Genomic DNA, 13,457 nt, shown 5'->3' on the forward strand with positions numbered 1-13,457 from the left:
ATCGTTTTATTTGTGGTCAAATATACATAAATAATTGCTATTGTCGCCCTAGCCAGTGTGGCTGAGTGATTAGAGCATCGGCCTGCACACTGAAGGGTTGTGGGTTAGATTCCCAGTCAAGGCCATGTACCTGGGTTGCAGGTTCAATCCCCAGCCCTGGTCAGGGTGTGTGCGGGAAGTAACTGATGGGTATTTTCTCTCTCTCTGCGCGGGAAGTAACTGATGGGTATTTTCTCTCTCTCTCTCTCTCTCTCTCTCCCTTTTCTCCCCCCTCTTTCTTCCTCTCTTAAAAATCAATAAAAAACATATCCTCAGGTGAGGTTTAAAAAAACAGGAAGAGTTCCTAGTTGGCATTATATTAATGAGTGGATCTCTGTGGAGCTTGTAGAACAGAACTTGGCACATGGTAAACACTCAATAAAAGGTAACACGTATAAATACTATTATCCATGGGAAGGAAAAGGATCTTCTGGGTGGAGGTGGGGAGCAAAACCTTTTCGCTTTCCAAGTTTCTCCGGGGAAGTTTTGATTACTAACAGCTTCATCACTGCTGATCAGAGTTTTTGCAACCACATGGATTTTTATTAATAGTCATTATATAACCACCAGCTGCTTTGCAAATAAGCCAGCACCCATTTGAGATCTACCAAACCCCAACACGACACTACTGACAACACTGCCTGACCAAGAACTTGCCTTTGGCTTTGTTAAGTTGGTAAAAGAAGGAGTTGATGTAATGAAGATAAAGATATAGCAACCACTTCACCTTTTCCCAGTTTGTTTCAGCCGGAGGGTTTGAAATGCTCCCTTTAAAACTTTAACTGTTCATTGTTGAGCTTGGTCTGATCCCCTTGGCAAGAGGCATTTCTGGAAATTCTAGGCCCTCATCCTCACCTGTGCTGGAAAGCAATTAAATCATTGCCCAAGTGGTCATGGGAACCCACTCGAAAGGCCAGGTCTACACAGCTTCCCATGTGGACATTGAACCACCCCCCAACCCCCCGGTGGTTTGGGGATGCGTACCCAGCCTTAGCTGTTCACCATGATCCTGGGCTTCCATCCCCCAGGCCACACCCCAAACCTTACAACTTGTCCTGGCCCCTCGTCCTTGTACTTTGTCCTTGCACTGGGGGTATGTCTTGGTCATGTTGCCCACAGCTAGGAAAGGGGCTGATGGCTTCTCTGGGCTGAAGCAGTTGATGACCATCAAGCAGGAAACTGCCCTTGAGAACTGATCTGTCCTGAGAGCCAGGGCCCTGGGGGGGTCCTCCAGATAAACATAAGTCCCCACTTGCATCCACTTACCCTAAAAGGCTGAATGTGCCTTTTAGGGGGAGGATTCTAGATGAGCGGAAAAGATGCAAGGACTTACGGGGAGGAAATATGGAGCAGGGACACTGCCATAGAACAGCGCTCATTCTACAGGTGTAGGAGCTCGACCTGATGGGAAATGATAGCAGGTGTGTGACATGGACATAGTGTTAATATCATTGAATCACACAGTGAGAAAGCTGTTCCTTCTTCAATCCTTTTACATCCTTGTGATGATCTCAGTGTTACTGGACAGGGATAGGCCCGGAGCGGGGCTGCCTCAGGTCAGCCTGTAGTGTGTGGGTTCTTGACTTGGTGTTGGAAAGATTTCACGACCTGAGTCCAGGGGGGTTTGAGAGTCTATTTATTAATGCCTGGGACAGTGACACAAAGGAAGAAATTAGGGTGGAAGAAACAGCAGGGGTGGGTCTAGACCAGTGGTCGGCAAACTGCGGCTCGCGAGCCACATGCAGCTCTGGCTGGTCTAGGTAGTGCTCTGCGTTGACTCCCGAGAAGTGTTGTAGGAAAGAAGTGAGCCAAGGCAAGTGAAGGTCACGGTGATAGAAGTGAGCAAGGCGGGGCTGCTTTAGCTCACTGGGAAGTCAGAGAAATGGGGGTCCTTGGAGACAGGATCAGGGGGTGAGCCTTGGTCAACTTGATGCTGCCCTCCACTCCCCTAGTTGCAAGTCTTGTGGGGACCCTTAGAGTTTAGGAAGAGATAAAAAGTTCATGTCTGGGGCGGGGCCTGAGCGTGCTACACAAGCCTGTACTGAATCTTGGTCCTGAGGGCTTTCTATCCCCTTTTTTCCTGCAGGTGAGAATCTTCAGGGAGGGTTTCAGTGGAACATTCATCAGCTTTCCAGGTGCATTTTTAATAGGCTGACGCATCAAAATGAGCATGGAGGGGAATTTGGGATTATTCTTTGGTCGGTTTTATTGTTTTATTTTTTATCTTGGGTGTGTCTGGCTTTAATGTTGTTGTTTTTTTGTTATTTATTCCCCAACTTCACCTGTCCTTGGGCTTAACTGGCACACATGGCACTAAGTGGGTCTTTGTTCGCTATTTTCCCAGGCCAGGGTGATTTAAGCTATGTATTCTCTGGTTAGGGCAGGGAGGTAGTAACCATTTGCTTCCAAGTGTCCTTGGTTGGAGAAGATAAGGTCTTGCAGTTTGCCCGCTGGCTGTAAAAGGTTCAAGTTGCTTGGCCTTGTTTCATTTTCTGGCCGTAGTTTCCCCCATTCCACTTGTCCAGAGATTTTCCTAGCTTCTCACTCTCTTGCCTCATCAAGAGGAAGGTCTCGGGTGGATGCTGCAATGCCTCCCTCATCCCTTTAACACGGGCTGATTTCCCTTTTACACAGAGTGAGGACCTCAGGCTAAGGAGGCTGGGCAGGCAGCAGTAGCCAGCCAGAGCCGAAACAGCACTGTTTTACGTTCATTTTGTTTCATGCATTTCTATGGTGATTTCCACTTATGACAAATGATGCTGATTTTCCGCTGAGGATGGTGATATAAAATGTTATTTTTTTAAATATATTTTTATCGATTTCAGAGAGGAAGGGAGAGGGAGAGAAAGAAACATCCGTGATGAGAGAAAATCATGATTGGCTGCCTCCTGCATGCCCCCTACTGGGGATCGAGCCAGGGCACATGCCCTGACCAGGAATCAAACCCATGACTTCCTGGTTCATAGGTCAACGCTCAACCACTGAGCCACCTTGGCCAGGCTAAAGTGTTATTTTTAAATAAGCATATTTAAGGCTTTTTGAAAAATGAATTGACTTAAAGATTGTTAATCGTGTTGTGAGGGGTTATGGCAAACATGGTAAAGATGGTTGGTGGATGCCTGACATTTAGAAAACAGTAGTGTAGGCCTGCGTGTCTCAAACATTACGGCGTGCGTAGTAATCCCAGTGTCACCTGGGGACTGAATCACATTGCAGGCTCTGGTTGAGCGGGTCTGGGGTCGGGCCTGAGAACCTGCATTTGAACGGGGTGGTAGGAAATAGCGGGAGTGTGGGCTGTAGAGTGATTTGTCTTTGACAAACATCTGGGTAAGCAGCTGTCTCCTTCCCTTCTCTCCCTCCCTCTCCCTCCTCCTCCCTCTTTTTTCCTCCCTTCCAGGCTCAGAATACTCAGAGAACCAAATCCTTCTTAAAGGCAATCCCGGGTCATTTAATTCTCATCAGATTTTCTCTGATTGCATTTTGCTTCCGAGCTTCCGAGCCAAGTCCCATCACTCCTCCTGCACGGGGCCAGCCAGCTTTCCCCATCACACAGACGGGGCCCAATGTGTGCAGATGCCAATGCCCCTCTGTGGTTCCTGCCACCCTCTGCAATGTGTGCCCTGAGTCACATTGCATTTTCCCACCTTGGTTGTTAATGTGGTTGTTAATGTTAATAATCTCAAATTCCCCTACGCGCTCATTTTGATGCATCAGCCTATTAAAAATGCACCTGGAAAAATGAGGTTGTTGGCTGGAGGATCAGGACAAGCCAGGAGCACCGCCTGGATTAGGCTGTCAGCATATCAGATAAGCTGAATTTCTCTGCCTCCTCTCCACAGCTCATCCCCCGCCCCCCTTGCAGGCTCTCTCAGAGGCAGCTGACAGGAGAAGCCCGCTCTCACCCTCAGACTTTCTCCCGCCCGCCTGCCCGCTCCACTTGGAGCCCTCTCATCTCAGTTGGTGGCTCCGACTTCCATATGCTTCTAGGCCCTTCCAGGGCTTTCACTTCCAGGTGCTCCATCCCAAACCTTGGAGTCCACTTAGATGCCTCTCTGTGTCCCACCCCACATCCACTCCATCAGCAAATGCGATTGGTTCTACGTTCGAGTGTCATCACTCCTCACTCCCTCCCCTGCTCCCCGCTGGCCTGGGTCTCCACCACCTCTTGCCTGGATTATTGCTGCGGTCTCCTAACTGCTCTGTTTGCTTTGATGTTGCCAGTGATTAGCTGGCAGCCAGTTCCCAGGGCATTGGTCCTCGAATAGGCCAACTAGATTCACAGAGGAAGAAAATGCAAATCTTTAGATTTTTCAAAAAACCTCGAGAGTTTAGCCGCAGAGTGAGGGCAGCAGGCTCGCTCTGGGCCATGCCTGCCCATGTCTGTGGGCCTCTGTCTTCACCGCGGCCCGGCCTGCTTGCACCACTGCTGCCATGAGAACTTCAGCACCGCCCACCTTTGCAACCACAGTGCCTCACGAAATGCATGGAGCACAGAGAATTCCAAGGAAACGGTGGTGGAGCAGTTTTAATCAGAGGATCAACACCAGTAGTCCACATATTATTTGGCTCCTCGCATTTTTCTCTTAATGGCTTTATTTTTCCTTGACCCATAATTAGATGCATGTATTTCAAGTGTACAGTTTGAGGAGTTTTGACATTTTTGTCATGAGGTCATCACCTCAATCAAGGTAATGGACAAATGAAAGATTTCCTTGTGCCCCTTTGTCATCTCTCCCTCCTGTCCTGCCCATCCCCCCCATTCCCACACAGCCCCTAATCTACTGTCACTATAGGTTTGCATTTTCTAGAATTTTCTGCAAAGGAAGAAATATTCTGTGCACTCCTTTATTTTTTAACTAGGGGCCCAGTGCACGAATTTGTGCACCTTGAAAGGAACTGTGGGCTGCAAGGCTGCAGTGGGCACAGAGGTGGGTCTCAGTTCATCCTCCATGCCCCTGCCCAGTCCCTCCCACCATGGCCTCCAGTCCTTTGTCTGCCAGCAGCCCCAATCCCACTGCCACCACTCCCACGCACTGACTGTGCCCAGCCCCTCTCGCACCCACTGATGGCATGGAGCGATTGGAACCGGCGCCAGCAGTGGGTGCAAGAGGAGGCTGCTGGTCCCAGTTGCCACTCAGGAGCAGGGGGAGGTGGAGAAGCCCCGAGGGGCGGTTGGGGCCAGCAGCCGCCTGCTCTGAGTGATTGGGGCCAGCACTGGGCACTGGCAGCAGGTGCAAGCAGGGCCAACACTGGCAGCAGGCCCCACCATGTTCATGCTCTGCCACCTGCTGCTGACGCCCGCCATGTTCCGCGTGTGCCCCCTGGTGGTCAGTGCACATTATAGCGACCGGTTGTTCAGGTTGGTTGTTCCGCCATTCGGTCTATTTGCATATTACAAGCACCGCGGGGGACTGCGTTGTGCAGGAGCAAAGAATTTTCAGTAACCACCAGAGGCTCACCCCAATGACAGTGACTGGTGCCCCACCTTGGTCTGGCGTCCCCGCTCACCTGCTCCACCATCCCACCGCAGCCAACACCCACCATGTTCATGCTCTGCCACCTGCTGCTGACGCCCGCCATGTTCCGCGTGTGCCCCCTGGTGGTCAGTGCACATTATAGCGACCGGTTGTTCAGGTTGGTTGTTCCGCCATTCGGTCTATTTGCATATTAGCCTTTTATTATATAGGATTTGGCATCTTTCACTCAGCATAATTGAGATTCCTAGTTTATTCCTTCTTATTGGAGTATTATATGGATACTGTATTGAGGAGTATTATATGGATACTGTATGGATATACCCTAGTATGTATGGTGCCCATATGCCATCATTTGTTTATCCATTCACCTGCTGATGGACAGTAGAGTTGTGAGTTTGGGGCTGCTATGAACATTTGTGGACAGATTTCCAGAATCTCTACAAAAATTGTCAGCTAATTGGTGGAAAGCAGGTGGTAGCTCTAGCAAATTGTTTTAAAAATTGATTTTAGCCGTGACCGGTTTGGCTCAGTGGATAGAGCGTCGGCCTGCGGACTCAAGAGTCCCAGGTTCGATTCCAGTCAAGGGCATGTACCTTGGTTGCAGGCACATCCCCAGTAGGGGGTGTGCAGGAGGCAGCTGATCCATGTTTCTCTCTCATCGATGTTTCTAACTATCCCTCTTCCTTCCTCTCTGCAAAAAATCAACAAAATACATTTAAAAAATTGATTTTAGTGTAGAGGATGATGCTCCAACCAAAGGAGCCACACCAGCCAGGGCCCTAGCAACTCCAAGCCTCCTGTTCTGTAGGCAGGAGGTGAGTGGCCACTGAGTCTCTTTGGCACTGTCTGCTCTGCGCATCAGAGGAAATGCAGGAAAGCAGGTGTATAACAGCGGCCATGAAAAGAGTCTAACAGAACAGAGGGGCTGTGGGTTTTCACCTTGCAAGGCTTTGCTCTTAACGCTGAAGTTTCTTCAGGGTGTTGACTTCTAATGGTCATTAACACCAGCAGAACCACCCCTTCCCTGAGAGGCAATGCCAGGGCAGGAAGGCGTGGTGTCTGAGGGGTGAGGGCCAGCGATCAGAGGGCCCCAGTGCCTGTGCCAGCCCCTCTTTTTGTCCAGGGAGACCTGGAACCCATTGTGGAGTGGGAAATGCTTTTGTGCTTTGCAAGCAGCCGGATCCCTTCCAGTGCCGGTGCCGCAGCCAAGCTACTGACTGGCTCGCTTCTAAAACTGGCTCAGGCCAGGGGAGGCGGGGCCCCTGTGCCCCATGGGCAGTCTGGTGAGGAAGGGCAGGGGCCAGGCCTTAAACACCATTGCGTCTTGGTGAGAAAATTCTCTTCAGAAGTTTTCCTTCTGAGAAATGTCCAGGAGCAAGAGGGATTGATCCAATTTGTCGGTTACCTGTCTCTTTCATGTGTGATCTCCCTTTCTGACAGCAAGGCATCCCGCCTCAGGCAGGCGCTGAAACTTTCAAAGACAACAGAACCTAGTTAGAAATTACTTGTTTTTCCATTTTCTCTATTGTTACGGGACTCTGTTAATGGCAAGGGATACTAGCTTTCCACTTGCATATAAACATTCCATTTCTAAGACACGTGTCAAAGGCTGAAACAGGAGATGATCTGAAGAAGAATATTAACGAAGTGTATGGATTGTATGTGGGTTGGCAAGCTAACTCTCAGGAAGAGCCGCGGGGCCCCGTGTGGTAGGTCTCTCAGTCTGGTCTCACCTGAGTGCCAAGAGGAATCAAAGGCTCTGCGGTGTCACATGGGCTCAGGTCTCATCACTGTACCCGGGTGGCCTGTGCGTGAGGGGACACTCAGCCTGAGGGGGTCCACGAGAGCCGAGGGGGGTGAACCACCAGTGTTTGCCCACAATGACACTGTGCCCAGTGGGAGGCGAGCTGCTGGACTCAGGGAAACAGAGCCAAGGTCCAGAGCTGGGAAGGTACCAACAAATGCAGGAAGTTGGAAGGACTAGGTAGGACGGGGAGGAGCAAGGGTCAGCATGACACAGGTGGTGGGGGGGGGGGGGCGTACAATGAGGCTGCATTGAGCGCATTTGGGTACAGGCACCACTGATACTCAAGGGAGCCATGCCTTCCCTCTTCCCACTGCGCTCTGCAGTTGCTATTAGCCCATCATATGCTTTGACTGGACGCCTTGGGCCGGGCAATCATTGGGATTGGTTATTGCTGCGACAAGAATATAAGTTGCAGCATGGACGAGGCAGAGGGTTACATGGGCATCTCCTGGGTATAGGTATGTCCTCGCCCTCTCCTAGCTTCTTCCAAGTTGTGACTTGTCCACCTTTGGGGCCGCAGCTGCTTGCCTGTTCGGGACCTGCAGCCCACCCTTGCCCACACCCCTGGCTTCCGCATGTGCTTGCCTCATGCTGGTCCAGATTCCCCTTCCATCGCGACATTCTTCCTGCCCGTGCATGAGCCCCACGGTGCAGTGCAGACAGCTGGGTTCAATTCTGGCTCTAGTACTTCCTGGCTCAGTGACCAAGGTCGGGTTGCCCCACCTCCGTGCCTCAGTTTCCCCCTCTTTCAAATGGGAGTAATAATGATAGGCAAGTATTTGTTGTCAGAATAAGGACAGCAGCCGTGGTCCCTTTGTAAGTGCTCAATGACTATTAGCTCTAAAGAGGGGATGGGGGGAAGCCAGGACTGATTTTTAACCTGCTGAAGGGGACAGACAAGTGAAGTGACTGAAAGGACACGGTGCCTGGAATCAAAGGACGAGGGCTGAATTGTGGTACAGCTAAGGGACCTTGGGAAAGATCTGAGTCTCAGTTTCTTAATTCCTAAGAACGGAATGCTCCTACGGGCTGTGAGGGTTGCATGAGAAGGTAAATTGGGGCAGTCTTCGCCACTAGAACATAAGGCAGAGGGCAGAGCTGGGCTGCACACCGGAGTCACCCAGATGCCGGGTCCCATCTCTAGGGATTCTGATTTCATTGGTCGGGGTGTGGCCTGGGCATCCAGCCTTTGAACTCTCCCAAGCCAAGAGTGAGAGCCAGAGGTTCAGGGTTCAGACCAGTGGTTCTCAAACTGTGTGGTCCTGGGACCAGCAGCTGCGGCCTAGTCATCTGGGAACTTGTTAGAAATGCAAATTCTTGGGCCCCGCCCCAGACCTGCTGAATCAGAAGCTCTGGGGCCCAGCCATCTGAGTTGTAAGCCGCCCTCCAGGTGTGTCTCCCAGCTGTGGGCATGCAGCAGACGCTGGCTAATTTCCCCACTCCCTCCCTGAAGCAGATATTCACTTAATACATCCTGTGTACCAAGCTCTGCGTTAGTTGCTGGGGATACGTCACGAATAGGACCAGAGTCTCTGCCCTCAAGGGGCTAATGTTCTAGTGACGAAGACTGGTTTTAAGAAATAAGTAGATGCCCAATTAAACACTGTGATGTGTTATGGAGACCCTCCAAGGCCCAGTAGTGAATTACAGGCGTTATCTCCTATCCAGCGCAGAGCCCCCAACCGTTTCCAACCCCCTCTAGGACGTTCAGGACCCCTGATCCCAGACGGCCTCTAAGCAGCTGAGATTTTTATTGACGGGCAGCTGGCCACCTCTGGACAGAAACAGCTGCCAGCAGGGCTTACACATCTGTCCTCCGGAGTACTTCTCCCCCAGGCTGCATTTACTGCTCAGTGGCATCGGCCAGTGTCTGAGACATTTTGGTTGTCACACCTCCGCAGTAGAGGAGGGGGGGTGTGCTTCAGGGAGTGGGCTCAGGCCAGGGATGCAGCGTGGCTCAGTGGTTGAACACTGACCTATGAACCAGGAGGTCAAGGTTTGACTCCAGGTCAGGGCACATGCCCAGGTTGCAGGCTCCATCCCCAGAGGGGGGTGTGCAGGAGGCAGCCGATCAATGATTCTCTCATCATTGATATTTTTATCTCTCTCTCCCTCTCCCTTTTCTGAAATAAAAAAAAATTTTTTTAAAAAAGAAAGTGTGCCAAGTTTGGGACACCCTGCCCCGGAGCCTCCCAGGTGAGGTCCCTCCGGAGCACCCCTCTCCTCCTCGCTCTCCTCGCCCCCGGGCTTGGTGGCACTCAAAAACCTTCCACCATTTGACCAGAAAAAGGATTCCAAGCTGCCTTCTCACTTCCTGAGCTGGGGAAGCTGCGCGGAGCCAGGCATCTCCTTGGAAACTCCTTGGCTTCGTGCGATTTGGAAAACAATAAATTTGCAAGGTTGCACAAAGTATCCAGAAACTGAAAAGCCGGCTGGAACTGCTAAGTCCATTTTTCCCCTCCACATCCAAAATCATTTCCTGGCCTTGGATTTTCACCGCTGTCACAAGATGAGACGCAGGCAGCTCGTTTTACATGGCAAACAACCCAGCCAAACACACCTCCCCTTTCAAAGGCGTTTTTGGGTGAATTTCCATTCCAGCCAGGAATATCCGTGCACTTTTCTGCTGAGCCAAGCTTGGTTTCATCATAGGCAGACCTGGCAATTGCCAGACGTGGCCGGAGACCATTTCCAGAGCAGACCTCAGCCTTTCCCGACACTGGGGACTGGGGTTTGCCCTCAGCTGGTCCCCAACAAGGGCTGAGGGAGGATGGTCATGGTCTAGTTTGCCAACCTTTACAAGTGGAAAGAGAAAAAAAACGAATAATCACCCATAACCACAGAATACATATTAACCTTCTTACGTGCAGCCGGAGTTCCAAGTGCTTTTCTTTGGTTAACTCATCTTCGCCTCCTGCAACCCTATGGAGAGGAGGCCATTATTAGCCCCATTTTACAGACGAGGAAACCAAGGGCGAGGGGTTTGCCTCACGCGTCCCCTCACCTGGGCCCAGCTAGTAAGTGGCAAAGCCAGGATGGGAATCTAGGTGTCTTGCTTCAGAGTTCATGCTGTCAGTGAATGTGAACATCTCCCCCACTCCCACCAGCACAGTCTAGTGACAATATATAGGTAACATCCAGATGGGTGGTTCTGGAATGGGACTGTTTTGCACCCCAGGGGACATTTGACAATGTCTAAAGACACTATTGCTGGGGTATTGCTAGCATCTATTGCATAGCGTCGGGGAGGCTGCTAAACATCCTACAGTACAGAACGGCCCCACCACAGAGAATTATCAGTCCAAAATGTCAGTAGTCCCCAAACTGAGAAGCCCTGGTCTCTTGGCATTAAGGTTTGATTTAAACAAGGAAAGAAAGGAGAAAGGGCAAAAAATAGATAGATGGACATGAGGATAGGTGGATGGATGGATGAATGGAGAGCAAGTCCTGAGGCTGAGAAACCCAGATCCGTGTGTGCTGGCCATAGCACGAGTACCTGAATCACTCCTCACCGTCACCCTCTGAGGTAAAGACTGTGATTGCCCCCATTACACAGATGGGGAAACTGAGGTTCGAAGAGGTCTGGAGCTTCCCAGCCTTTCTTCTAGGAGGGCCCTCCTGATTCAGGGCTGGGCCGGCTGAAGTCTGTGAAGTCTGACTTCTCCCGACTGGGCACATTCCCTGGGTGACGTGCGTACCGCTTTGCCTGCTGTGTACACTGTGACCTTGCTGCTCTGCTTGGAGAGGGTCCTTCTGCCTCTCAGCTCTCACTGGCCTCCTGCTCCCGACTGCCCCTCTGTTCAGTCTCCACGTGACAGCCAGAGGGATTGGCCTCCAACTACAAATCCAACCATGTCCTCCTCTGCCTTAAAACTTTAATGTGCATATGATCCGCCTTTTAAATCTTTTAAAATGCAGATTTCCTTGGTAGATCTGACAGGGGTAGGGCTTGAGAGTCTGCCTTTCCAACAAGGGCTCAGAGTCCCATGAGGTTGGTCCCTGGGCCACACTTTGCGTAGCAAGGTGCAGCCTTGAGGGAGATGGGCTGCGTGAAGGGAATCCAACTTCCTCTGTGCTTGGCTACAGCTGGGTTGTCAAACTACTGGCCCCAGGGCTAAACGGCCCCCTATCTGTGTTTATAAATAAAGTTTATTGGGACACAGACCATCCCCTCCCCCATATATTTATGTATTGTCTGTGGCTGCGTTTGTACTATAATGGCCAGGTTGAGTAGTGTGAGACCCTATGGCTCAAAAAGCTGAAAATATTCTACCACCCAGACCTTTACAGAAAATTGTGTTCATTGTGTAGCACATCTTCACGATGCTCTGAAGGCTGTGTGTTTGGATCGCAGCCACCTGAAGGGAGTTCACACACACACACACACACCCCACAGTCATACCTGCAGCTGACGGGTCTCGGCTGGTCTCTGAGGATGAGGCTCGGGGGCGCGGGGGAGGTTGATGATGGACTGGAGCAGGTATAGGGCATTTAATCACACCCAGGAGCACTTGCCACACCCTCCAAAGAGGAAGCACAGGCCCCGAGCCCCGTTCTCTGGAGAAGGAAATAGGGGCTCAGCAGCCCAGGACTCTGAGTGGGCCTGTGAGTTCCTCAGCTGGTTTGTGTTAGCGCTTGGATGGGAACCCTGGTCTCCTGACTTCCTGCCCAGGCGTCCACCTCCAAGCACCCTGTGAGGAGGCCCCTTCGGCGGGGGATCTGCCAGGTTAACAAAAAGAACTTCGGTTGGGGCCGGCGGTGGCCCACCAAAAGGAGAATCTTCCTCCTCCATTGCACAGACAACCCCTACATCCAAGTAAGCTGATGGATTTTAAGCCCAAGCCCTGGACGGGAGGGCCGAGAGAGTTTAAGTTGCCTGTAGAGATAAATTCCGTCAAATGAACCTGCGTTTCCTATTGTCTTCCATAAATATAACAAAAAAGAGACCAATGATCCCAAAGGAAAAATCGAACAGACTAAACATTACAAGGCAGGGTTGGGTTAGGATGCAGGACAGCCCCATGGCACGTGCCAGGCACTAGCCAGGGGTGGGCAAACTTTTTGACTTGAGGGCCACAATGGGTTCTTAAACTGGACCGGAGGGCCGGAACAAAAGCATGGATGGAGTGTTTGTGTGAACTAATATAAATTCAAAGTAAACATCATTACATAAAAGGGTACGGTCTTTCTTTTTTTTTTAGTTTTATTCATTTCAAACGGGCCGGATCCGACCCGCGGGCCGTAGTTTGCCCACGGCTGCACTAGACCAAGCACTTTACACATGTTACCTCATTTAATCCTCACAGCAGCCCTGTGGGTGAGCTGTTATTATGATGATGCGGGTTTTACAGACAAGAGAATAAGTGCCCCACTTATTCTCAGCAGAAGGGGCTGCTGCTCGAGGGGGCTCAGTAGATGCTGAGTTCATGATGGCGCGAGGCACAGAGAAGCTAAGAGATCTGCTTGAGGTCACTCAGCAGAGAAGAGCAGGAGCTGGAATTTGAACCTAGAGCTGGGTGACTATAGAGGGGCCCAGTCAGCAGAAGTGACTGGCTCCTCCCCACACCCCTCCGCAGGGCAGGCGGGAGGCTTAGGACGCCCCCCACCACCACCTCACCCCACCCCAGCCCCTCCTGTCTGGCAGCCTGGTCTGGCAGGCAGCCTGTAGCAGGCAGAGCAGGGAGCTGAGGCCTGGGGACGAAGTGAGGTGGGAACTCCACTCCCAGCTGAGTTCCTGCTCGCTGAGGCTGCAGAGGCTCCTCCCATGGGGTGACCCCCTGGGCCAATCTCCCAGCTGCCCTGCCCAGCTGCTGGCTGAGCCAGGCTGGGCCCTGCCCCAAGCAGCCTTTCCCTCTCGCTCTTGGGCTTTGTGAGAACAGAAAGTAGACCAAGGAGAGGGGGGCCTCTGGGGCTCAGGACAGCCATTCAGAACTCAGGGACTGAGGGCGGGGGCAGGAGGAGAGAGGGAGGAAGGATGGGAGGATTACTCTAACTGGTCAAGGGAAGGCAGGGAAGGGGCATGTGACTTTCTGTGGCACTTTCCAGGGCGTGTTTGTGCACACACAGCATATACACACTTGCTTTCTGGAGAGCAGACTCCGCACCGCTGCTCTGTGTGTGGCCACAGGAATGTG

At 51.5% G+C, this 13,457-nt stretch overlaps 1 protein-coding gene across 1 annotated transcript in view; it reads left to right on the top strand.

The window, feature by feature from the left end:
* The window catches only part of TEKT5 (tektin 5), a 36,552-nt gene that overhangs the window by 14,252 nt on the left and 8,843 nt on the right, over nt 1-13,457 (top strand). The gene's annotated exons all lie outside the window — the stretch shown is intronic.

Source organism: Myotis davidii, unplaced genomic scaffold (assembly GCF_000327345.1).
Source record: "Myotis davidii unplaced genomic scaffold, ASM32734v1 scaffold209, whole genome shotgun sequence".
Lineage (NCBI taxonomy): Eukaryota > Metazoa > Chordata > Mammalia > Chiroptera > Vespertilionidae > Myotis > Myotis davidii.